This window comes from Melozone crissalis, unplaced genomic scaffold (genome assembly GCF_028551555.1).
Source record: "Melozone crissalis strain CALT ecotype California unplaced genomic scaffold, PUWL_Pcris_2 ptg000005l_1, whole genome shotgun sequence".
NCBI classification, from domain to species: domain Eukaryota; kingdom Metazoa; phylum Chordata; class Aves; order Passeriformes; family Passerellidae; genus Melozone; species Melozone crissalis.
In genome coordinates, this window is record NW_026535783.1 from 32,161,897 (window position 1) to 32,188,306 (window position 26,410).

The window sequence follows — 26,410 nt, forward strand, 5'->3', positions numbered from 1 at the left end:
TTAACTAAGTCAACATTGAGTGATTCTTTAAATGACATTTAATGTCTTGATCTGAAGGCTGCATAATTTTACAAAGGATCAAGCCAGGACGAAGGATTAGCTGTCAGTGTACAAAACCAATTATTTGAATTAAGATCCACTTTCACATAACATTTGATACTTTAGATTCACATTCGGTTTTCAAGCTGCTTGTATATTGGTTGTAAAGAGTTTAAGAATTAGAAGTATAGCTCTGGATAAATCTGTTACCTTGCCAAGATTTTTTGAGTCAAAACCTTCTTTTTATTTTGAAGGCCAGTTGACTTGCTTTCACATACTCAAGGTGAATGAACGTTATGTAATAAATAATTTTCAAGGAGTTGTTACAAAACCTTATATTTTTAATTTATGTATCAATCGTTACTACTTGAATTAAGATAATTTGCTGCTCTGGGAAAAGGGTAGTAGCGGGGAAAAAAGTGCATCCCTGTGATTTTTTACCTTCATTTCTGGGAGTTCTTGGGAACTTTATACTGTTTCTTTGCTCTTGTTTTCTTTCTAATTGGTGGAACCTATTTTGAAAACACTATATTCAGTTCTAGTGGATACCATTGCAGGTCACATAAAAAAAACAGTAAAATCAACCATAATGGCAGTAGTGGTATGAACTTTGTGTATAAAACTGTCCCATCCTATGATTAATTTGGACAATTATTGTATGATTTCAGTTGCTGTATTCTTTTGGTTATTGTTGAGATGTGATTTCAGTCAACACTTTCTGTGGTCAGACCTGCATTTTACATAAGGAAAACAAATATGCCTTGGAAATAAGTCCTAGTGAATAAAAAGACAGAAGTTTATGTTGTTTATCTTTGTTGTCAGTTTTTGCTCTTTGTCCTCCCACTCCCTCCTTCCCTAAGTAATTCTGTAGGACAGTATTGGAAACATACTCTCGATCTCAAGAAATTCAGCTCAAATTCTCCTTATATTCCCTGTATTCAACTTTTTGAGGTTGTCTCATTTCTTTGTCTTCAGTTAATTATAGATGTTTCAAACTTCTGTGCTCTTACCTTAAAATGCTAGTTAACTGATTCATTTTAAGGTTCACTCAGAATATTTTACTGTTATGTATAAAGACTGAGGCTTGAAATATTTTTTTCCCTCATCCTAAAATAATGATTCAGGTGTATGTCTTCAGGTGTATGTCCTTCAAAATGTCACAGATTTAATCTTGTTACATTGACTTTCCAACTTACAACATTTTGGGGTATGTTCAGTGATGAATTTTTTTCTCCTATTCCTATCAGCCTTTCTGACAACTATTTTTGTTGAATATATTTGAGGTACTCACAACTTTTTCCTGATCAGCCTGTGCTTACACCAGTCCTGTTGAGCAATGACAGTGTTTCAGTCCTTTTTGCTTCTTATCATCCTAATAGTAACTGATTGTGCCTTTTGTAAAAGGCACCAGAAAGAAAGTGAAGAATGAGTGACGGAATTTTGGACATCTCATTTAGGTAGAGAAGCCAGATATACACACTTGAACCGTAGGTATCATGGGTTAATGGAGTATTTTCTGAGAGTGTTTATTTCAAGCTGCTCTGAGCCAAAACAGAACTGCAGAGTGGAGCTGAAGAGTGAGCTGTAGCTCTTAAGAGGCCTACATAGATTTCTGCTGCCATCTAGTACACCTGAAATCTGCTGGCAAACTGAGTTACTTCTTTGAGCTAGGTCCCTGTACCGTGGCAAGCTACTGTTTTTATTCTTGTCTGTCAGCTGCCAGGTGTGTGATAGATATAACTTTAAGTAGGGTGATAATTAATATGGGTGTTTGAAGCTATGTGGAAAACATATTTATATTGTGAGGGTTTGCTTTTTTAATACCCCAGTAAATTGTAATGAAAGAGCTGTGTTAGAAGATTGTTACTAGAATTCAGTAGAATTAAAATATAGATCCAGGGCATATCAGCTGTTAAGGTTTGGACCTTGTTGTATATTATAGTTTATTCCATTCTTAATAAAATGTGGTTGTCAAAAGACACAGAAAGGTGCTGTCTATTGACAAACACAGATTTCCCAGGTGCAAGAAATTTTTCTTTTGAATATGCAGAGATGTACTGCAACTTTCTAAAGGCTAAGTTTGAGCAGGAGTTGGTTGAGTTAACCAAAATGAATTGTTCCTTCTAAGTCTGCTGAGGGTGCTGACCAAGTAGGCATTTATAGAGTATGCTGTATTATAGCAGGTTGAATCTCCTCAGAAAATTCATCCATGACAGACGACATAGCAAGACCAAGTGGGATGACAGCAGTGCCTTCTTTTATACAATAGCTATGTTCACAGACCTGCTGTTCACACTGTGAGGGAACAGGATTGTCCTTTTTAATTTGGAAATCTAAACTCAGTTTTTCTGCACTATGGGAAAAGCTTAAACTTCCAGAAAATTAACTAGGAAACGTAGAAAACCTTTCTGTTTTTCCTCTTGAGTACATCTCACTTTCTAGTAAGGAAGGAAAGATTCAAAGAATCTTGAAACTAGTTGAAATATGTAGCAGAGAGAAAAGCTTTGTAACTTAGTGATGGGAAACTTATCTGAGAATGAGTATTGAAGGTTTTTGTTTTCTAAGGAGAGTCTGCCAGTCATCATTGTAAAAGTGGTCTTATGCCAACACAAAAAACATGTCATAGAATCATTTAGGTGGGAAAAGATCTTTAAGCCTATGAAGTCCAACTGTCAAATAAGCATTGCCAAATTCACCACTACACCATGTTGCTAAGTGCCACATCTACACCAGTCAAGTGATTCAACCACTTCCCTGGACAGCCTGTCCAGTGCTTGACAACCCTTCAGAGAATAAATTTTTCCTGATATCCTGTGTAAACCTCCGTTGGTACAACTTGAAGCATTTGTTACTTGGTAAAAGTGATTGACCCCAACCTCCTTTCAGATCATTCTAGAGAGCGATAAGGTCTCCCTTAAGCCTCATTTTCTCCAGCTTAACAATCCTCAGCACTTCCTCATGAGACTTGGGCTCCCTTCACTGGCTCTTTTGCCCTTCTCTTGACATGCTCCAGCACCTTAATATTTTTCCTGTAGGGATCCAGAACTGGACACATGATTCAAGGAGTGACCTCACCAGTGCCAAGTTCAGGGTGACAATCACTGCCTTGGTACTACTGGTCACACTTTTGCTGCCACAGGCCAGGATGCCATTGGTCTTCTTGGCCACCTGGGCACAACTGGCTCATGTAGAGCTGCTGACAACCAGCAGCCCAGATCCTTTTCTGTTAGGCAGCTTTCTAGCCACTCTGCCTCAAACTTGAAGCATTGCAAGGGGTTGTCTCCCTAGTGTCTTTTCTTTTTTTAGGGAGTTCCAGCAAAACTTTCTGTTCAGTCAGGCTCGTCTCCCTTCCCACTTACTCTTCTTTTGCCACATAGGGATGATCTGCTCCTCTGGCTTTAGGATTTTCTTCTTGAAGAATGTCCCAGCCTTCCTGAAAGCCTTAGCCCTTCTGGACTGCCTCCCAAAGGACCCTATCAAATAGTCTCCTAAACAAGCAAAAGTCTGTCTTCTGTAAGTCTGAGGTGGCAAGTCTGCTGACTCAATTCCTTACTGCTCTGAGAACTGAAAACTATAATTTCATAGTTGCCTGTGCCCTAGATGGTCTCCGAGCAGCAAATCATCCTTCTCTGTTCATAAATAGCAGTAGGGCACCTGGCCTCTTGGCTCACTCACCAACTGTGTCAGGAAATCATCTTCCATGTAGCCCAAGATCTCTTAGACTGTTTCTTCTGTGCTGTATTGTATTTCATACATTTTGTTCATCCCCTCTCTTCCTCAGATTTCTTCACTGTCAACTCATTGTTTGTTAGCCTGTTGTGGTAGAATTTGTGGTTTACAGGGTAGAGGTTGCAAAAACAAACATTCACCAGAATTTTATTAAAAATAGGTGGACAGATGAAGGGAAAATTGTACTGGCCTCAGATGAAAAGGTTTCAGCATGAACTAACCTGTTCTTTGGCATGCAAGAAAGGGCACAGGAGGAAGTTGTTGTGTATCTTAGCTGTGGATAATGTTTCACCCAGAATACTCATTGCAGTGGACAGCAAGTAGTTTGTGTGAGACAGAATTTCATGAGAAACCACCCTCCATTAGCTTTGCAGTTTAAGGAGATGCTTGTTATCAGTCAGAGTGACTTTTCTCAAAGCTATTCATTGCTAAAAGGAGTTACTATTTTTTGATCTTTTAGTTAAAAGCTGTTTAAACAACTTATTTTCTGTGTAATCCTGTGTTTGTACAGAACTCAAAGTAGTGTGGGCAGAATCTTTTTACACAAGAAAATTGTGTTCATTCTCTTTGTTTTGTTTCCCAAACTGACATTTAAAAAAGTGCAAATATTTGTCATTAATTGAATATAGTTTTTGATGTCTCTCAGCTTGCAAAGGAAGTATTTTTCAGTGACAACTTTCTCCTCAGCCAAAAAATTTCTTTTGGAGCATTTTTTTTGTTGAAGTCCTTTGTTTTTCTGCTTTGTTACTTTTTAAAACTGTCTCAATTTGTGATGTAATTCGGTTATCTTTAGATTCTCATGGTGGATGTCATACTAAGCCTGCAATTGATAGATGATGCCTTTCAGGCAGGTCTGATTTTGTTTATTAGAATTGTATTTATATACCACTCAGTATTAGATCTGTTATGGTGAAGATAAAAGTACTTGCAAAGAACATACATAAACTTCCTACTCTAATAATAGAACAAGATACATTGGTTTCACAAGGGGAAGTAATCTGTGATAGCAAGAAGTAGAAAAGACAGTCATATATATAAAATATAATTTGTATTTTCTTACTGCAATTTATTTACACAGAAGATTTTGGTGTAAGCTAAATGATGTATTGGCATACATCAACAATTATGTTTCCATCAAGAAAAAAAAAAGTACCCTCATTGAAATTAATATGCTTGTGGAAGTAGATAATTTGACATTGCTAGATAAAAACTGGCTATTGCCCCGCGTACTTACAGCTGTCACTCTTTTTTTTTTGTTGTGTTTATAAAGGCATTTTAATTAGCAAGGCTTCGTTCATTTCATCATAATTTTGCTTTTATTCTTCCATGCTCCTCCCAGAAATCCCACTACTTCATTACCAAGCTGTCTTCCACTCTTTAATATTAAAATAAAAACCAAGCACATAGCCGCGGGATCATCCTTTCCTTGAGAGCATTCAGATGAAAAGCATATTTTATGAAGAAGACTTTTTTTAAAAAAAGGAAGGAAACAAAAAAAACCCTCTACTAACTCTCTAAGAAGGTCTTTGTAAATAAACCATATGTTCTTTCTATCTAAAAGTTGCTTTAAACCTTATTTTCCAAAGGTGAAACTGAAACTTCAAACTGTAGGGGATGGGACTGGTTTTGTCTTTAAAATATAGAACAAGGGAGATATAATTACAGCATTTCTCTGTTCTCCCCTTACTTTGGTAACAATATTGTTTGGGCTGTTTTTCTAGACTTCAAATTGTATTTGGAGACTTACAGAGGTTTCAGATTATAAGACTATGAAATAAGAGATAGGAACACTGAAATGTTAGGCTTTTTTGCATAGGAAGAAAACCAGGGTAAGAATAAAAAGTAAATTTAGGTAATCATAGTATATTTTCCTTAATTCTTTGCATTCAAAAACATCTTTATTTTCTCTGTTGCAGTGCTGACTTGAAAGCTAAAAAAAATAATTCTGTTTTGGATGAGAAAGATGTCAAGGGAATTTCTGCATGGGAAAAACTCACACAGAACATGTTCTTGCTAACAGAAGTAGTTGTCCAATTCAGCCAAGTGCAAAGGTTAAATTGAATGTCAGTTTCAAGTTGAAATCCAATGCACCTTACAATGAACTGCTAAGATATTCTTTAGATTTCTATTTCAGTTTCATCAATAATACGAATAGCATTTGATAAATGCTGAAAAATTAAAGTGTTACTATTTTTGGTGTATCAAGATTGAATTTTGGAGTACTGTTTTTACTAAAATTTGTTGTTACAACCTGAGCAATGTTATCAATTACTTTCCTAATTATCATGGGTATATAAGAAAGCTTTCATGAGTTGGAAAATTGTTTTATGAGATTCATGGATTGCAGATTTTTGAATGACAGCCAGAAAAATGAAAAAGTGAAACAAATTATTTGTTTTCTTCTGTCCTCCTTAAATAATGTAGACTGAAGCCCCATTCAGGTACTCTTTCACTGAGCATGGGTTGTACTGTCACATTTGTATCTTTTCCAGACCATCTCTGTTCTGCAGGGAGCTACAAAGCAGTAAAGCTTTGAAAACAAAGCAAACCCAAACTTTGCTTTTGCAGCTTGATTTTTCTCACCACATGAATTAAAATAGTATGACACAGAATAGAAATTATGGTCTGGGCAGACTGTAACAATATGTATGAAATTCATACTAGGTTTCATAACATAGGTGCAAAGTAGGTTATATTCACTTGGGGCGCTTATATGAAGAGGACATAGAAAGAATAAAGTAAATAGAGAAAAGAATGATCAAAAATGCTGCTAGGTAAGGAACTTAATATTTTTTCAAAGACAGTTAAAATATAAAAATTACCTGTGTACAGACTTGCACGTAATCAGTTAAATGAGTTTTCTATTGACTCATATAAATCTATCAGAGTTCATGAATGCATTTGATGAAATAATTTGCCCCTTGCATTAAGTTTGGACTTCATTTTAAAAGTTGTACGAAGTCTTTGTGCAAGACCACCCTTTTGTCCTAAAACCAGAACCTAGTGTCTGTCTCAAGCTCTCTTGTCCACTGAAAATCATAATAGAAACTTCCAATGGCACACTTTCATGTGAAGTTTTTTTTATTATTTTGTTTCAATATCTCATTTCTAAGCTTATGCAAAAACAAAAGGAAGACCAAGTACTACTAGCTGGTGTTTCTCGGGAAAAATGGGGCATGGGAAAAATTAAAATTTGCTGGATATGGAAAACAGAATTGCATGAAATTTTCTATTAAAAATTGATGGTTTGGTTGTTTGGTCTCTTTTTAAATTAAAAAAAATATTGCATTTTGGAAGTAAATATTGGACAAATTAAGGACTTGACTCCTGGTGGCCTAGAGGCTAAACCAAAAATCTTCAGCTTAGATTTTTAGGCTCAGCCTCTTCTATGGTCAGCATTTCTGAATTTTAAGGTTCTGTATATTTTCTGACTGCGTTTCTAAGTTCCTGTATAAAGAGCCTTATTGCTGCTTCAGCTTATTGTCAGAGATTAAATATTGTCTCAATAGTGTCCTTTCTTCCTGCAGCTGCACTAACTCACTCTATTTTACAAACTAAAGCAGCTTTTTCTCTATTTTTCCTATCTCTATAGTAGCAAAAGTGGTAAGGAGAAAGAAACTCCTTAGGAGTTTAAAAAGAGATAGAGGAAATGGGTAAGTGAAGTAAAAAAAATTATTAACCTTAAAGAATCAATGAAGAATAAAGATGAAAATGCATAAGCAACTCAGTCTGGGTTTGGAATTTGTTTTCTAAAAACTTGAGGTGGTGGGGGAAAAACCTAATTTTATCTTTTAGTATAGAATCAAGCAGATTCTTTTTACAATAGAATCAAGCAGATATATATTATTACCAAATTACCAGTATATATGCATGAAAAACATACCAGGGCAGTAGAATACAGGAAAAAAAAAGGAGTAAAGAAGATTATTCATCTAGGTAATTTTGGGAGGCTTAGTGCCTATCCTGTCTCTCTGCATTGACAACCCTAGAAACAGACTCTTAATTTTAGTTCTTGGTGTGTCACTAGATGAGATGTGTAAAAGCGGTGATGAAAATATTCCTTGTAGTGTTAAGAAGTTGGTTAATCTGTACCATGATAGACACAATTTAGTACAAGATGCTGAAGATGGGACATTGGATGCAAACTGTGTAGCTTATCGTATTACATATCACTTGGTCATTTTCAGTATTCTGTGACCAAATGTGCATTTTAGTTGTGAGAAAAAAAGTATGTGTAGAAGACTTGCACAATTTTTATGGCTGAGATAAAGCTTCATAAATTGGCATCAAACAGCTTATTACCCACTTCTAAGTGTTTTAAAGTGACTGAGCTCCCGTGGTGCATCCCCCTGTCCCCATGCCTTCCCTTTATTATTTTTAAGTCTACAGCTGACAGCACCTAGTTATGATACTGCCAAAGCCTGTACGCATTGCTGGGATCATAGCCTAAAAGACATTGTTCACAGAGACAGAGACAGAAGGTGTAGGAGAGAAAAAGCAGTAAAAAAATATGCACACTGATCAGGAAGTTATTGGCAGAAAAACAAAATTAGTTGGAGATACAAACATGAGGATTTTGAAAGATTTTAATAACTGAGGAGAAAGAAGTAAGATGCTGAAATTTTCCTATTGATACTCGTACATAAATGGTTTATTAAGAAGAAAGTTATTAGTATCGGGTTTCATTCTGCTTATTTTTTGCTCAGATGCTCCCGCAGCATTTTTAAGTGATGGGTATGTCCTTCCAAAACTTAGTCACCAGTCTTCATGACATTATTTGCTCAAAGTTTCCATTGACATGAGTGCTTGCCACAGTAAAGCTTGCAAAAGCTATGATCATCCTTTAGGATTTTTTCAGTAGCCATGAATCCAGAGGGAATCCGGAGGATAAAAGAAAACCCAGCGTTTTGAGGGGATTAAATGATCATGGATTTTTTTTCAGCCTTTTAATAAATTCTAGACCTCTTGTGTAAGTCATTGCACAAATGATCCTCACTGCGCATGGCACGCAGAGAACAGTTGCGGTTTTGTCGTTGGCATGCATTAGTAAGAACTTGTAAGCAGGGATTGCTGGGTGAAATTAATTGCATTGCATTGCTTATGTCATGTTCAAGTCTGACTTAGGAAAGAATGTTCTGGGATTTCTACCAGTGCTGTAATAGTTTTCTTACAGTATTTCAGTTTATCTTCTGCACTTTGCTGTATTAGTGAATGGAAGGCAATTTACAGAAAGAAACAGGCTTTGGAAAGATGAAAAGAGAGAAAATATCTTTTTACTTTGTGTTGTTATTAAGATTCCCCTCGTCAAAATGTGTTCATCTCAATATAGATGTTACTGGAGGCGAAGGATTGGGAGTGGGGCTCTGGTGGACCAGCTGGAGTGTATAAATGGGGGCTAGTATAGACGCAACAATGCTTGGTAAGTTCCTAAAAATTATGTTGACAGCTGTTGAGCTCATCTATGCTCAGTGTGTTTTTTGAAGAGGAGCCAAGGAATTTTTAATCAAGGAAGATTACTGAGCAGATTACTGTTGCTTAAAAATAGACTTACTTTTATTAGTAAAACTTTTTGTTTAAGCCTGAAGTGTTACATTTTTCACTGAAAATGCAAAAGCTGTTTTGATTTAAAACAGTATTAAATTATTATGAATGAGATGGAAAGAGATAATGAGATGGAAAGAAGATAATATTTATTCTGTTTAATCGAAGTGTTGTATAGGAATGTCAGCATGAGTAATATAAATGCATTTTAACTTTAGAATTTAATGGATCTCAGACTGACATTTCAAGGGAGACAGGATTTTCAGTGATTTGTTAGATTGGAAAATGTCTGATTTAAAGAAAATTCTTTATGGAATGCTTTTGTGTGAAGTTATTTTGGTAATCTGCTCTCTTTGGACCAATTGCTAGTCTTTTCCCACACTAATGAAACTAGGTCACTAGTTTTTGGCACTCATCCAAGTTGTGAGATTTATTTGGTGTTCAAGCACACTGTCTAGAAATAGTGATGCAATGTCAGCAAGGCCACTTTTCATTTTGTGAACATCATTTTCAGTGCCCTGGAATTAATTTATTCACTGACCTGTTAATAACTGCAATCTGTCACTGGCTTAACAGAGGCTGAGGAAGTGTCTGGAAATAGTCATGGTCACCCTACCAGGTGATCTGTTACAGGACTGCTGTTCAATGTAACATTTTTTGGGTTTGATCATGCAGAAGAGTCTGACTGTTAATGAAAACAAACCAGCAACTTAATCAAAAGGAAAATACATGTAATTAGTAAATATGGGAGAGAGATTGAAGTAGTGGGTTTACCCTGCATTAAACTACAGTGTATCTGAGAATGATACTGGTTACATTTGAAAAAGTACAGAAATTTAGCATCTGTATATGATATATAATTCTTTGGAAAAGTACATTGTAGCAGTGTTGCCAAATAAAAAGAAGCTTAGTAATTTGAGTTTGCTGCTGTTTTAGGTTTGTTCTCATCCCCATCTCTACAATGTTTTTGTTGAAATCAGGATTGTCTTTTGCCACAGGCATGGCAGGCGGTCGCTTGTGGCAGTGGATTACTCTGCAGGGCAAAATAGCTGTTAGCCCTTTTCTACCTCCCATGAGCCAGAGCCCTGGAGAGAGAAGCTTGATGCTGCCAGTGAGGGAGAAGGGTTCAATGGTCAGAAAACAGTTCTTACTGTGCAGTGACACAGCTGGCTAGCAATTCCTAGCAATGCTGCTGCTATCCTCAATTTTTCTGTTTCTGCTGTAGAGAAGCATCAAACCTAGTTCTACAGGGATCTCCCTCTCCCCTCACCTGCCCCGCTGTCTGCATCCTAGCTCTGAGCCTTTTACCTTACTTTAGATCTGAGTATTTCTCCTGTTCCTCATTTACTATTCCCCATGGTACAAGCTGCACAGCATCCTGGCCCTTAATCCACCGTCTTGAAAAATTAAATTTTGCCTATAGCAGTAAGATGGCTCTGATTAAAGTATCAGGCATCATCACTGCAAGTAGTACAAGTAGTAAACCCTACTCTTGGGGACAAGCTTTTCTAGACTTGTGCAAAACTGATCTTTGGGCACAGATTAAAGCTTAATAATGAAAAAGGTTTTTATAGGATTTTTTTAATTTTTTGTTTCTTTGGTTTATTTTGTTATGGGAGAGTTGTGGTTTTGAGGGATTTTGAGGTGTAGTTTAGTACAGCTGAGGAGCTTCTCAGTTAGGGTACTTCTAGTGATATTTGAGATACTAAATTTCTGATGGAACATACAGCAGAGCATAGTGATGCTCTGCTATCACTGCCATTGCAAGCATGAAAAGAGTGGCCATTGTTTTGGTCCTGGGTTTCATAATCAGTAGTGGTTTTCTTCTGAAGTTTTACTTTCAGATGAAACTTGTGGCCTGAACTTCCATGGCTGAGCAATGACAGTTGAAAATATGTCCCTTCTTCATAGTGCCTTGGAAAGGTGGTGTAAGTGAATAGCTATTTTTATTTCTAATCTGATTTTCTCCAAGTCTTGCTTAAATGTCTTAGCATATTTGAGGACAGAAAAACACTAGAGGTCTTTTTGAACAGTAATTTTATATTAAAATGGAGTACCTTTTAAAATTCCAACTTTATATGTTGTACCCGAGCTCTGTTGAGGGGCCAAACATCTTGTTGTTATATCCATTGAAATATTACCCTACACCTCTGTAGTGCTGGAAGAGAATTTATTAAATCCAATTTGAAGGCTAGTTATTTTTCTGTAATTTAATAGGAAATGTATTTTTTTATTTAAAAAGATGACAAAATGGGGGAAAAAATAGCTTTCTCCCTGACTCCTGCTGAAGCCAGTATTTTCACTGGAGACTTGTATAAAGGGCAGTAGCTATTGCATACTCCTCTTGTGATCTTTATCTTATCAGACTGCTAGCTATATGATTTCCTTGAATGGAACAAAGAAAGGTCTGGCTGCTTTGCATAATATCCAGTCTTTTAGTGTATGGAATACTAGCAAATTTTGATGACTTGGTCCAATGCATCTATTGATGTCTCCTTTGTTTTCAGATTCTTTCAAGTGACAGTAAATTAAGCTGTTCTCTATTCCCTGCATCTGCTGACTGCTCCCCAAAGCCTTTGTAAAAAAAAAGAGTAAAAACAAAGTAAATTATAAGTGATTCATTTTCTAATGTGATAAAACATAAAACAAAACACTGGAGATGAACAGTGTGAAAGAACATTCTGATCTAGTAAATCACATAGATGCAGAACATACTTACTTCTTTTTTTATGCTAAGTAGATCAAATGAAAATGATTTGGATGCATCTTCCTGTGTTTGAGACCTGTGTTTTTATTGAAAACATACTATTGAAATCTTTTTAGTTGTATTAATTTTTAAATTACTTTTAGGAAAATTCTTTTGGTAGTTTATAATGTTCATATACTATGACATTATTAATACATAGTGTGGTCATGATTCACATGATTGTTTTTTGGGGGGAGGGGTTGTTTAGTTTTATGTTTCAGCAAGAACTAGAGAAATACGTTAATGTTTCTAAACTCACAGTTGTTTTGGCATGTTGAAACTGGTATGTCTGGAAAATCCCTCAGCCTGAATTATTAGTCCACCTCTATTGTAAGACACATAAAATAGAACATTTTAATAATCTAAACATATGCCTAAATGTTGTTCTTGAAAATATCAGTATGATAAGGGTTTGGTGTTTTTTTTGTTATTATTGTGACAGAACTTTTTTCATTTTGTTGAGCTTGGCATCTGCTTTATTGACTGTTTCTAATGTGTTTCTATGACACTTTTGCCAAATGTCTGCATTTACTAAGACTATAAGCTAAATGCAGTTTTCCCTCTTCTGTCATGAAGTCACTTTTTTCACCTTTTTTTAATGGGGAAAGTTCTCTGGAAAATCTTTCTCTTAACTCTGTTTTCTTGTAAAGAGTCAGCAATTGATACTTCTTCCAGCAAAGCTGGAGTAAAAGTAAGTCTTGCAGAAAGCAGATGAATTAGAACCTATTAAAAACACTGGAAGTTTTCATAGGTTTGAACATTTTGTGTGTTGAATTTTCACTGTATGCTATAAGACTTTATTGTTGTTACCCTGCCTTCAAAATCATCAAGCCATTCTCAGTAGCCCTGCATCTAAAATTTCAGTGAATTCACATGTCTTCTAAACAGAAGGAAAAATTAGAACAAATTTCATGTCTCTTCTTCTAGCTTATATGAATTAGTGAGATGCTAGGTAGATATTAGCTGGATTAGAAGAAAAAAAATTATGGTAAATTCGTCTTAGATCACAGACTGCCCCACCATTTTCCCGTAGTGGAAGTCTGTCTCAGTGTAGCAATATACATTGGAGAAGTTGTCCTTTTAGAAAAGATCAATGAATAGTTGCTACTTTGATTGGAAAGCTGATATTTTCTGTATAATTTCCTCTTTCTGGATGAATATTAGAGTGTTACCACAACTGGAGTCCAACATAGGCAAGCCAAAGTTAAAGCTTCTTTCCGTGTACCTTACTACCTGGTTGGACAATTCTCAATTCAGACATCCGGTAACTAGGTCAATCTAAATTGTCAGGACAATTGAGATTGAAAGGTACACAATTGCAAAAGGACCTAAGTGTTTCTGAGTTTTCATGCCTTGAAGCAGAAGCCAGCCTTTCCTTTCAGGCAGTTCCTCAAAGGTTGTTCTCACCAGCAGAAAATAGCTTGTGGAACTCAGTTCCCTTAACATGTAGTCCCTATGCCTTGGAGTGTCTGGTTGGGCCTCTGGTTATTTCTGTGGTCTTGCAGTCAGTGCAGGAGCTTACAGATAGTGTGTGACATCCAGAAGCACTTTTTAAAGCACTTCTAGGTGTATTAAGTTGAATCCCATGCATGGTCTCAGTGTTAAAAGGCTTCTTTTAAAAGGGGAGTTTCTTGTAAAATACAGAATGTAAGAGCAAATTGATTTTATGTTTTTTTCAAACGGATGTATCTGTTTGGATTTTATTTTTTTTAAATTTCTTTCTATCTGTAAAAGGGATAGGCAGTATACAATTTTGTGTGTATGATTTGTTCTTATGACAAACTCGTGTAGTTACAGAAGTATACCATAGGTCTGCACATAGCCACTGTAAATATGCCAGATAAAATCTGAGAGGAAAAAGCGTGCTTCAGAATAAATATTTAGTAAGTGCATGTTGCATGGCCATAGCTAGTTACTTCCTTTGAATTTTGGTATATAAAAGCTCACATCATAAATGATTTCAACAACTCTTTTATAAGCAATAAGCCATAAAAATAGAGTAAATGTTCATATTTTTATTATTTTGTTTTCCATTTCAGTCTTCATTTTACATAAAATTTAAAAAGGGTCAGAAAGAAAAGAGTTCATACAGAAATTGCTGCTTCCAATATGGAAGAGAAATGTGATCATTTGAAGACCAAATGCTCTCTGCCATGATAATTCTGCCTGAAAATTAGCTGCCTGAAAAGTAGCCATTGATCTTTTATTGAAATTCCTAAGTGTGATGCTAGGTTTGTGTAGTAATTGCCATGAGTTTGAGCAAGGCAATATATAGCATGTACTTTAAAGTTCTTCCACCTTAGGAAATTAATAGACGTTTTAACCCAGTTATATTGGGCCATCACTTCCTACAGGACTGAACCCATAGCAGTGAAAGATTTCTTAGTGCTTCTCTAAGATTAGAGGCAGAAATGAGTGTCTGAATTTTGATAGTTAAGTTGCTCAAAAGGATGTTACGCCTAGTTGGCTTTATAACTACTACAGATGATCAAAAGTCTTCATGCTGAACACTTTAGAGGTGCCAGATTTCTGGATATCCGTCTCTTCAACAGAATAGGAGGTCACCCAGAGCATAACACTATTGCCATTAAAAGGCTTTCTTTTCTTCAATCTTGAAGTGAGAAATGCAGAGGAAGAAAGAAACACTGGGAGTACAAAAATAATAGCCCATACAGCATAGGAAGCAGCTATTGTTGTCCTTACGCATTGTTCATACGAAAAAAATAAGCCTCTGTGAATTAAGAGGAATTTAAGGTAGTCTTGGAAATGTCAAAGTTCCAAATAGTGAAAAAAGCTGATATGTTGTCAGTTCTGTTGCTTCTCCATTTTAAAAGGGGTTAAACCCCAAGTAAATTGTTTCCATGTTCCGTAAAAGTGGTGTCCTAAATGAAAGTGTGGAGTGTAACTACAGATTGTATTGTAGCTAAAGATTTTCTGATAGTCTGGAATTCCCTGCAATACATGTGTAATTTCTCTAGACAGCATCTTTTTTCCAGGTCAGAGAGGTCTATTCTACTGTGGCCTTTACTAAATGTTTATCTTTACAATACCTTTTTTTTTAATTTTTAAAACCTGAATTTATTTTGGTATAGTTGAATATTTACAAAGACACATACTTTTCTATTCCTCGAGAAGAAGTGATTGTACATAATGGAACCAATGATAGTGACAAAATTTTTCAATTGTTTTCTTTTGAAAAAACCCACCCCAACTCCCCTGAAAAAAAAAGCTCCCCAAGCCCCCCCAGTGTTTATTCCTCCAGGAAAATAAGTGTTTACTTAAAAAAAACAAGGACAAAAAAATCAGTGAAAGCTATTTTTTGCATTTTTTTATCCTGGTGGCCCAAATAAAATAACTGTTAGACTAGTACACCCTAGTATATGTTTCAGGTTTTCCATGTGCTATATATTTTAGCAGATTTATGTAGATGTCTATTAGCTTAACCTGTCATCCAGGAGCTAGTTGCTGCATTAGAAAAATAGATCTTCCGAATTCCTTTATCTGGACATAGTCCTGAACCTTTTCTAGGTGACCTTTCATGAATATTGGACGAGGTGATCACCAGATATTCCTTCCAACTTAGCATTCAGTGATTCTGTGAGTTTAGCAGTTCAATGAAGTATCAAAAGACAGTGAAAAACATGTTCTTTTGGGTTTTGATTTTTTTATTTCTCAGAAACATCTTTCCTTCTCAGCACAACATAAAGTAACATGTTAAATATGTATGTGAGTCTAAATCTGGTTGGTTTTTTTTTCCTTTCCCCTGCTCCTTGCATAGAAAAGAGAAGTAGTGCTTCATAATGGTGAAGTATGATGTGTCAATGGAAAAATCATTGAATTTCCTGAAAACATCATTCAAAGAACAAAATATTATTGCAGTCTCATGCTATTTTTCTGATTTGTTATTTTTTTCATTCTCTTGCTTCCTGATGTAATAGAACTTCATATTATCACTTCTGATAAAAACCCTAATCCAAAGGTTTTATTGCATGTATGATTCATACTTTAGTCTTTAAAAGAAGAGAGTTTTAGTCTTTGAAACAATGGTGTTTTTTGATTTCTGCCTTCTTTCTTCTTACTCTGTGTGGTGTGGACAATAAACTCACTTTCATGTTCTTCTATTGATTGTAATAGGCTTGCTGCAGATCTTTAGTATACTCCTATGTTACCAAGAATAAGATATGTAAGATGAGTGCAGTTACTGAGTTGCTGCCAAAGGGAGTTTGGCTCATGCTGTCACATCAGGAAGCCAGCTTGAGTAAGAGGAAGGAAAATGAAGTTATCCTTACAAATAAATTCAGAGTAGTGAAGTAATAGTACTGCTACAGCTAAGGTTGGGTTGAATTTGGCTGTTTAGCTGAAGATCTTTTCCTGCTCTAAAAGTAATATATGTCTGAGATTATCCTAAGAATGTCTGTATCTTACTGAAAATATGGTTATTGTGAACAGTCACATTTAAGGAACAAGAGATCCATAAGGTCCAGTGATTCTTGACCCAGAGGATTGCAGGACAGAAGATATAAAAAGGAATGGGGAGACACCCTGGTACAGTACCTTATCCAATTCTGATTTGAGTGTCTCTGAGGATATATATGTGAGGATCAAACTGTAGTAGTTGATTTCAAAGTATATCATGAGACTGTAGAGAGCCTGCTAAGAAGGACTCTCAGATTGGTGGTGAATTTCTGGAGTAATAGGTCTTTTATGTGGCTGAAAAAGGGTTTATCTGAACTTATTATTGTACTCTAACATGTCTGACATTATTGACTGAGTTGCCTTGGAGTGTTTGTTCCAGGTTTTGCTTGGTCATGTTGGGTTGGTTGTTCTAGCATTTGTTTCTAAGAAAGACCAAACACCAAGTAAGAGTCTTTCTGTTAGCATGTGTCTAGTGCCTCTGCAGATGCAAAGAGTATATGGAATGATCTTAACTAAAAGGTTATCTTTTGAAAATAATACTGAGATAATTGCTTTGTTTTGATATTCAGGAGAAAAATGAGAAGTTTTTTGGTTTTATTTGTTTATTCTTATCAGGGATGCAGTTTAGCTGTTGCAATTTTCATCATTCTCTGAAGTAGCCATTGATAGAGGTAAGGTTCTGCATTGCTAAAGAATTGTGACTGAAATCCATCAAGAATGCCAAAGTAAACATGTGAAGAAACCTACAACTAATGCAAGTGTCAGATTTTCCTTGCTTAAAGGAATAATCTCTTATTTATTTGTACATAGTCTAATTCTGTCAAGGACAGTGTTACTGTGAGGCATTTACATAAACAGATCAATAAGCACTTACCTTAGGGGAAGTGCATTTTCAAAATCATAGATCCATCATTTCTCTGTGCGATGATGTAGATTTTTTTTCACTGAGAGAAATGAATGCTTAATAATATAATGAATATTTCTGTTATTCCAGTAACATTATTATCAGATCACAGGTTTCTGAAAGGATGAGTGTAGATAATATTTTACAGTTAATATTTAGTGTACAGCTGAATAGATGATAAGGTTACATTAGTGAATAATTTTTAATAGACTAGGGAATAATATCGTAAGCACAGACCAAGTGTGGAGTTTGGGTTGGCTGACTCTGCATTATCAAACATGACTTGACATTTACTGAGACAGGTCTGGCAGTTTCTGCAGCTGTATACATGGTCTTTACTGTCCCTTTCCTCTGCAATATGGTGATGCCCACTAAAGTGGAAGTAATTTCAGGGGGAAAGTTTAGATGGTGTTGATTTTTCTTTCTGGTACTTCCCTTCTGTGTAGAGATTTAAGCAGGTGAACATAATATCTTTGAAGAATTTAGGCCATGACAGGTCAGCTTTAGCGAAGTATAATGACATAGTTATTTTGTTTTAACTTAATATAGTAATGAAAAGTATTGTATCTTTAAATAACTTGAATATTTTTTTGCATCAAAAAATGTTACTGATTCATTTTTGATCTTCAGATATGTGTGAAGTAAAGTATGAGTAGGAATTTTTTTGCCTGTTCTTGAAAATGTAAAATAACTCCAGACTAACCAGCACTGCTGCAGAATTGGGATATTGGAACATGAACTACTCACGGTGTAGCTTATTGATTTTTGAATGTCTGATTAAAGTAAAGTACATCAATCACTGAGATGGCAATGTGGAACTATGGAAGTGATATAGTAGCTGTAATCATTTCCACAATGACAAAGTCAGCTTTAAGAATGTGTGTGGAAGGAAATTTTTTCCCAAGAATTAACTGCATTTGAATATCATTTAATCTAAATAGAACACACCACCATATGACTGATATTTTCATTTCTAGTAATCATTGACATTCTTTGTTAGAAGTTGCTTTTAATTCCATATCTTGAGTATTAGCCTCTACACTAAAAAAAAAAAAAGAAAAAAGAAAAAGAAAAAGCCTACTTCTGATTTTCATTGCATCATGTGATGAGTGAAATATTTTTAGCACTTGCTTGTTAGTTATTTCCATGGTCAGTCTGGCAGTTTTCTCTGCCGTCTTTCACTGTGATTTACTGAGTTCTTTTAATGGTTGGTAAAAAAGGCTGATTCGCACATTTCTTAGGCTCATAATCAAGAATTTGTCTGATTTAGTCAAAATCTTAAAATTTACCACTTCTATACACAATCAGAATTAAGCAAGGTACTTACTTCTACAAAATTATTTTCTTAAAATGTTAGGAAGATTTTAAAAAAAATAGTTGTTTTATTGTAGACTCCCAAATACTTAGAAAAAGTTACAAACCTCTCTGCCTAACTAAGTCAGTCTTTTACAATTTGTGATTAAGGAAAATCCACATTTATTCAATAATGCGCCACACTCCTTTTTGTGTCTTTCTGGGGAAAAAATATGATACTGAATATGAAACTAGATGGAATCTGGCTTCATACAGTAGGTAATGTTTTGTTGTTGCAAAGGCTATTTCATTCCTTGCCCTCTTGTAGTTTAATACTGCAGAAGCAGAAAATAACCAGTGAAATAGTTCATCAGTTTGAAAATCCTAACAACTTGCAGAAAATAGAGAAGCTTGCTAGAAGTCATCTACTTATTTAATTATTCTTGCTCCAGTTTATATTTACAACATTAAAAATATACTTTTAGTCTTCAGTGTACTTTTTGTCTTTTACTTCCATTCTGCTTAGAAACCAGGCCTCTGAAGCCTCATTAAAACTTGTCAATAGAACTTTGCAGTTAAGATAAACAAGAAAATATATATCCACTATAAAGTCCATAAAGTTTCTTTGTGCTTGGTATCACTGGCCTTGCCTTGTGATGGTAGGCAAATGCAAATGATTCCAAGTAGTTAGAATGGAATTTCACATAACTAAGGACTCAATAATTTACCTGGAGCTGAGGTTCTAATGAACTATTTAACCTAGGTTAATATTGTAGAAACTGATACTATAGTTGTTGTATTTTCATGAGTCTAACTAAATGTAGATGTACAAGATAATTTACTAAAGAAGATATATATATATATATATATATATATATATATATACATAATATTACACTGTATCTAAGTGATTTTAGTTGTTGGATACTGAAGTTTACTCTAATTTCAAGTGTTCCATGTTTTAGGGTTATGCTGTAGGATACCTAGCTTATTTTACAGACTACTGCTTATTGTACTTGCTCTTTTAAATTACTTTAAGTAGAGGTGATGAAAAGTAGTTCAGTGAATGCTTGGTGAATGCTGCAATACAGAATCCTTCAGGTTTAAAAAAGATTTTTAAGATCAAGTCTAGTGGTTATTTACTATTGAGTGATTTATTTTAGTAAAGACATATAAAATACATATATTTTAGTAAAGACATATAAAACCACATATAAAGGCATATAAAATACATATAAAAGTGATATGTGCAGAAAAGAAAGTGTAATATATTGTGATTTAGTTAGAAATAGTACTCACTTTGAGGGACAGTGTATAAAAAATATATTTTTTTTAATATGGAATTTAAATTTGTAATGCCTCTGAATAAAGTTATGTCTTGCTAGTCCCTTGCACTTAGTATTCTGCAGCAGCTCATGCAATTTTATAAATGTGAAGAAAAGATCCTGTTGGAGGGATTGGTACTATATCCAAAACATTTTAATTAATTGTAAATATAAGAATTCACAGTAAAATAATTTCTGTTTTCACCTTGTTGTACACCCATGCATGCATCCATACAGTCATGTTTTTTGGTGAATTTAGCTAGTTAATTCACTACCTACGATTTTCTTTTTCTTTCTTAACTGTTATTTTTGTAGATGAATTTAACATAATTCCAACTTGAAATTTTGTTTTAGAAACAGTTTGTGGAACTATTTTGAAAAATCTAAATGACAATGATTCCAAAAATCTTTGAAGTGCTTTGGGAAAGAGTAAGCTACCAAAGTATCTGTTTTCTAGGAAAGAAAATGGATTTATGGAGCAGAGGCTTGTAGTGAGCATTATCAACTTCTGCTGACATTGAAGAAGTATTAATAATGGCTTTGTTAAATTCTTGACCATTAAACATTCAAAAATACTAGAAAAGTGTCTGGTTTTGACTAGTGCTATGTGATATTTGTATTTCTTTAAAAGTTTACCTGTGAAAATTTCAAACGTAAAATAGGTGCAAAAGTGATAGTGGTGTTCGTTAAACATTGGGGTTTTTTCTTTTTTTCTACATTTTTTAGACTACTAATCATAGTAGAAGTATTTGCTTTCATTGAATGCAGGATGTTAGTAGTGGTATTTCCGTTATTATGACATGTATCTTGTTTGTTTTCATTTGAGCTGTAATAAATGTGATCAGTGATTACTGATCATTCTAAGCCAGTGATGTTACATTTTTGCACTAGCTTCAGGTTTGAGACATTTTATTCAATGTTTGGTTTTATAAGGGGGAGCAGTTTCCTTTCTACTGTTATCACACTTGAAAGATAAACCATGAATTTTTGAAAACCATCAAGGAAGAGGCTCAAAGGGATTTATAGTAATCTCATAAACAACAGAAATTTTTTCTCGTATTTGAGTAGACCTTATAGATGGAACCTTGTATATTGAAACAGAGGAGCTGAAAAACTTCTGTAAAACTTGTGAAAAGTGAAACCTTGTCAGTGATGTGGCCATCAGTGAAACATAGCCAGTGTGACTGTGTAACCCAAATAGCTGTTATTACTACAATCCCAGTTTCTTTTTATGTTCACATTAAAAAAAAATAAATTCTGACTGGCAGAATGAAAAGTGATAGAGTGTTTAGATTTTACTAAATACCTTTTGCGTTAGAGTGCTTCTTTGACCCTAGTAAATGTCTGTATATCAAGTCTTCTGCACAGTTAAGGCTTTGTATCATACTTTGATCCTTCTTTTATGGAAGAGTTAATGTGGCATTGTTTCTCAGAAGTTTAGAAAATGTCTATTATATGAATCACTTTGTCTCAGTGGAATAAAAGCTCATTGAACTGTGATCCACAGCAGACTCTTGTTTTATAGTCATATGAATCAGTGTTTGGATATTATATTATTCGTAGCATGAAGCCAGTGCAGTAGAATTAGGCTGTTGTGTTACATGTTGGAAAAATATTATGTATTTGTACCTGGACAATTGTTCTGCAATGATGTAATGGCAGCAGTCTTTTAATTTGCCATTTACTTTTAAGTTTATTAAACTACTTCAATATTATTTAATATTATTTTTAATTATGATTTTTAATATGATTTTTAAAAAACTTGATCCTACTCAAACCCAAATCATTTTTATGTCCTACTTTATCTCTATGGTATTTAGATGAGGGATTTAAATGAACTTTCCAATTGTTTTTATATTAAAAAAAATATAGATTTTCTTCTGATAAATGTAAATCCAACACACTAAGAATAGAACTAAATATAATTTTGAATATTTTCTAAAATCTATGACATCAAAGAATACTTTTAGAATTACTTGGTATCATTAATTTTTACTATTGTAGCGCAGTAATACCCTGGTTAAAGATGAGAAACCTGTATTTTAAGGCAAACTGCAAAGTGGAGGAAGGAGGTTGCTCCTGACAGAAAATGTTTATGAGTATAAATGTAGAAAAAATGCAATATATTGTATCAAAATATAAGGAAACCATGAGATTGTAATATGCGTGATAGGTAATGTTTTGAGTCTCTTCAGTCTTCAGTTTTCTTTAGACATTGGAGTAAAGAAAATTTAAGGCCCAGGTTGAAGAGGATAGTTACTGTGTCCACAAGACTACTCTCCAGCATAAGGGATGTGAAGGAAAAAGGCACAATGGTGCTTGTTTCACAACACGAGAAGTGAATGGTGGAGGCTGGAATTACTCCTGTAGTTCAAAGAGCAGATTAAAGCTCACAGTACAGAGTGAGACTTCATGGATAGATAAAACAAAAACCTAAGAGCCTTATGCTGATATTTTTACTGAATAGAAGCAGTGTAGAGTCAACAAGGAGTGCAAAGAGGGGAATGTTGGGACCAAAAACATAGCAGAGACAGACTGTCTTTGACATTTAGAGAATGAAGAATTTGCTGAAGTTTCGTCCTCCTACACTGATCAGCAAAGGTGTTAAAGATAATTGTATGTACTGTAATCTAAACCAATTGAATCTTTCAACGGGACCAGGAAAGAATGCCTCTGACACTCCCAAGATATTCTAGGTGGTGAAAAAATATACTGTTTTCAATACTCTTTCAATACATTACTTACAATGACAAACTTTACAATACATTACTTTATGACAAATTTTTTTGACCTGAAGAATAGTTTTTTGATGCTGCAAATGAATCTCAGTGGAAGTAGGGAAAAAAGGTTCTGAACTGACAAAGGACTTCCAGGAAACTACTGAAGGAAATTAGAGTACATTTAATTGAGTAAATATAACTTGAGCTATGAATCTCCATTGGTTGAGGTGATTGTGCAAACCATTTCATGGCCTCCTTTTTCTGCCTGATCCCGTAATGAGTCCCTTAGGGCACAAATGAAGATGTTATTAGAACTTTTGTTTCTGACACAGATTTACAATTCTGTACACTTGTCTTGTTTTCTTTATATTGCAAAAATAATAAAATTTAAAATCAAACAGAATTTAAAATGCATTGCTAAAGGAACTGCAGTAGATTGAATGTTTTTGAGTTAATTATTTTGTCTCCTGATGTACGCACAGTCTAACATTCCTCAACAGTTGATTGGTCCACAGAGAAGTTTAAGAGCTAGTTGAAGTCTATAACCTCAGATTTAAACTTTCAAGTACAAGGATGAATAGAGGTTGTAGTTTTCCACATATGATTCTCCACTTATGGATGGGGCTTATTTGAGCAAGTGAGACCTTAGAACCAAAGAGCTTGTATTGCATACCCCAAAGGTCTGACTAGTCTCATGTCTTGTCTCCCACAGGGCAAGTGTCTATAAATGAAACTTCACTTTATTACTTTCCCAGTCTCTGTTTTTTTGATTCAGGGTTTTCTGAGCTAGATGAGTTTTATATATATTTAATAACTCTTGTGGGATTTTGCTTCCATGAATTTGTCTGATCTTTCTTCCCCTTAAGCCTCTGCTTTGTTACAAGCTTTGTTCAGAACTTGTACCACTGAGCTGATTTTGCACAGAGGGATCTCTAGATTCTACTGTAACAGTGACCTGATAGTTAAGCAATTGCATGATCTAAGTACCACGTTTTTCAAAATGACCATTACATCATTGCCAGTGCCTGCAACTGTGGATTCTCTGAACAGTAAGGGAAGTGCTGACAAAACTCATGCATTTTTTTGATTTTCTGCTCTTAGTCCTTGCTCCTTACCTCACTCACACTAGCTTATTTGAGTCTCTGTGTTACCTGACAAAGAACAGTTGCTTTGTTGAATGCTAGCTCTGGCGACCTAGTCATGATGCACTTTTTCCTTATGTGGTTGGTTAAACAGTTTGAATAGTTACTTGGAAGGGTGTCAGCATATTACAAGCAGCTGTGTCTGGAGATTACTGCTTGCTGTCATACCCTCAGCTGCGTGTCTTGCCCTTCTGCCAGAAGTCATCACCCATTTAGATCTACTTGCAGAACAGCCTGTTCAAATTCTTCTTTATGATAATAAGAAAAAAAAGGTCTGCAAAAGAGCTACAATTTAAGATGTCCAGGCTAATTTTGACTACAGCAGACTTGGAGAATCTGATTCTGAGTCCAGGGATCAGTTGTAGAAGCAACCTCATGGGCATTTAGAGAAGCAAGAAACTCTTATTGGAACAGCTGGACCTGTCAGGTTGACTAAGGTTGATGCCATGTGAGATAAATTTCTCTTGTGTATTTTAGAATGATAGAGTAACTTTGGTTGGGCAGGTACTTTTGAGGGCATATGCTTCAGTTACCTGTTAGATCAGTTCCCTGAAGTTAAATCAGGTTAGTCAGAGCCTTGTGTTGCCCTTTAGTAAATCATGAAGATAGGTAATTTCTCAGCCTCTCTGGCCAACCAGTGGTCTAATGGTTTAATCCCCCTCCTTGTGAAGACCTTTTTTCTTCTATTTTATTAGAATTTAAGTTTTGCAATTTGTGCTTTTGCCATCTGAGTCTTTTGGTATGTATCGCTGAGATGAGATGATCTCTGTTTTTCTATAACTATCATTTAGGTGGCTGAGGATAACAAGGACACTGTGATAGATTGCCAGAAACTCCCTAAATTTGTGGCAAATTACAGTCTTTGCTCTCCCCTCATCTTTTGAGTCAACCATCTCACTGTCAGGTTGGTTAGACACTTCCTCTCCTGTGAAAAACAAATGACTTCCAGGATACTTTGCTTGACTGCTGTGATCTTTGGAAGAAGAGGTTCATATCACAGTGACATTAGTCAACTTCCTTAGCACCCTTGGGTGCATTCCATCTTGTCCCTGGAGACTTGGAAATGCCCAGTTCCTGCATCTGCTCATGATCCTGTAATCTGCTACTGTGTGCACTACTTCAGTCCCACAGACTGTGATGCTCAGGAGGAACTCTGATCGGCCAGGGAGCAGATCAATGGAAAACAAGGCAAAAAAGCACTGAATAATAGAGAAGCCTTTCTGTGACCTTTGCTGTACTTTTCCCCTGTCATGTTTACTTGATCTCATATCTTATTTACCAGAGACACACGTATTTACTTTGTTAAACTTTTTAAGGTGCTAACATGCTTAGAGAAGATCTTCTTGTTTCCCTCTAGCTCCGACTTTTACTTCCACTTGTGCTCATATGGTTGGTGTTTCTGTATTGTTCCCACTTTCACTTTACATACACTTTCTGACATTCTGGAGTTTTTCTCATTTTCCTTTGAGTTGTTGTATTTGCTGCATTTATATTTGCAGAGGGAATTTATCAAGAGGCTTTTTGCATGACCAGTTTTTCTACTTGATGACTGCTGCTGAAATTTCATTACATTCAGTTGGAGAAAAACTTATCTTTGAACAAATAGTTCAATAACCCGAAGTCTCTTCTTATGAGTAATTGTCTGTGTTCCCTAATTGAATTGCAGCTCCTGCAAACTCATGTGGGAATGTGATGCTAGATGTTCTGAAATATGAGAGCTAGGGTGCAGTCCAAAACCATCTAATTATTATCAATTTACATAGAAGAGTAAAATCTGATTGTTAGAGTGGTTGTTTCTGTTTAGTCTGCTCATAAAATAGACAAAGGCAATTGTAAGGTAAGTCTTATTGCTCAAACCTTAGGACTGGCATTCAGGTGTTTCAAGTGTGTATTTAAGCACTTTCCTGTCTCTTTTCTTTTTTTCAGTATTTGAGACATTCCTTTATTCCTTTAAAAAATAAGCAGCCCTGAATACCAGCTTGGTAGCTTTTTTTTTTTAAAGAATCAGTCAGTCATTCTGTGATGAGTAAATTTATTTTTAACAGCAATTCAGAGAATTAGAAAGATAGCTTTTAATATCTTTATTATAGTGGCTTTATTGGCAAATGTATATTTAATTTTATTTCACTGAAAGAAATTTATAAAATTTTGTACTGTTCATGAAGAGTTATGGCAATAAAATGCAGAACGCTTAATTACTGCAATCTGTAGATGTAATGGATATGTGTTTAACAGAGTTCAGGGCTCACTAACCAGTTTAATGGGCTCCTCATAATTTTTTTGTAATGTTATTGTGTTTGCCGCACTTATCATGTACAATAATTGTGTATTTACATTTTGTATGATGTATGAAGAAGTACAGAGCTTTTTTTGTCAATGTCTTAAATTGGGAAACTCTACTGGTTTTTAAACTAGGAGTTTAACTGCATCCCAAGCCATTTAATAATGCTCTTCCTAAAAAGAAAATGTTTTCTAATATTGTCTTAGGAGATGATGACTTGTCTGGAAAGGCAAATTTCACTGTTGGTGTAAAGCAGTTTAGAAGGCACAGATCA

The 26,410-nt window shown here is 35.1% G+C and overlaps 1 protein-coding gene across 1 annotated transcript in view; it reads left to right on the top strand.

Annotated features, from left to right (window-relative positions):
* AUH (AU RNA binding methylglutaconyl-CoA hydratase) overlaps positions 1–26,410 on the top strand; it is a 112,067-nt gene that overhangs the window by 59,901 nt on the left and 25,756 nt on the right. The window lies entirely within an intron of this gene.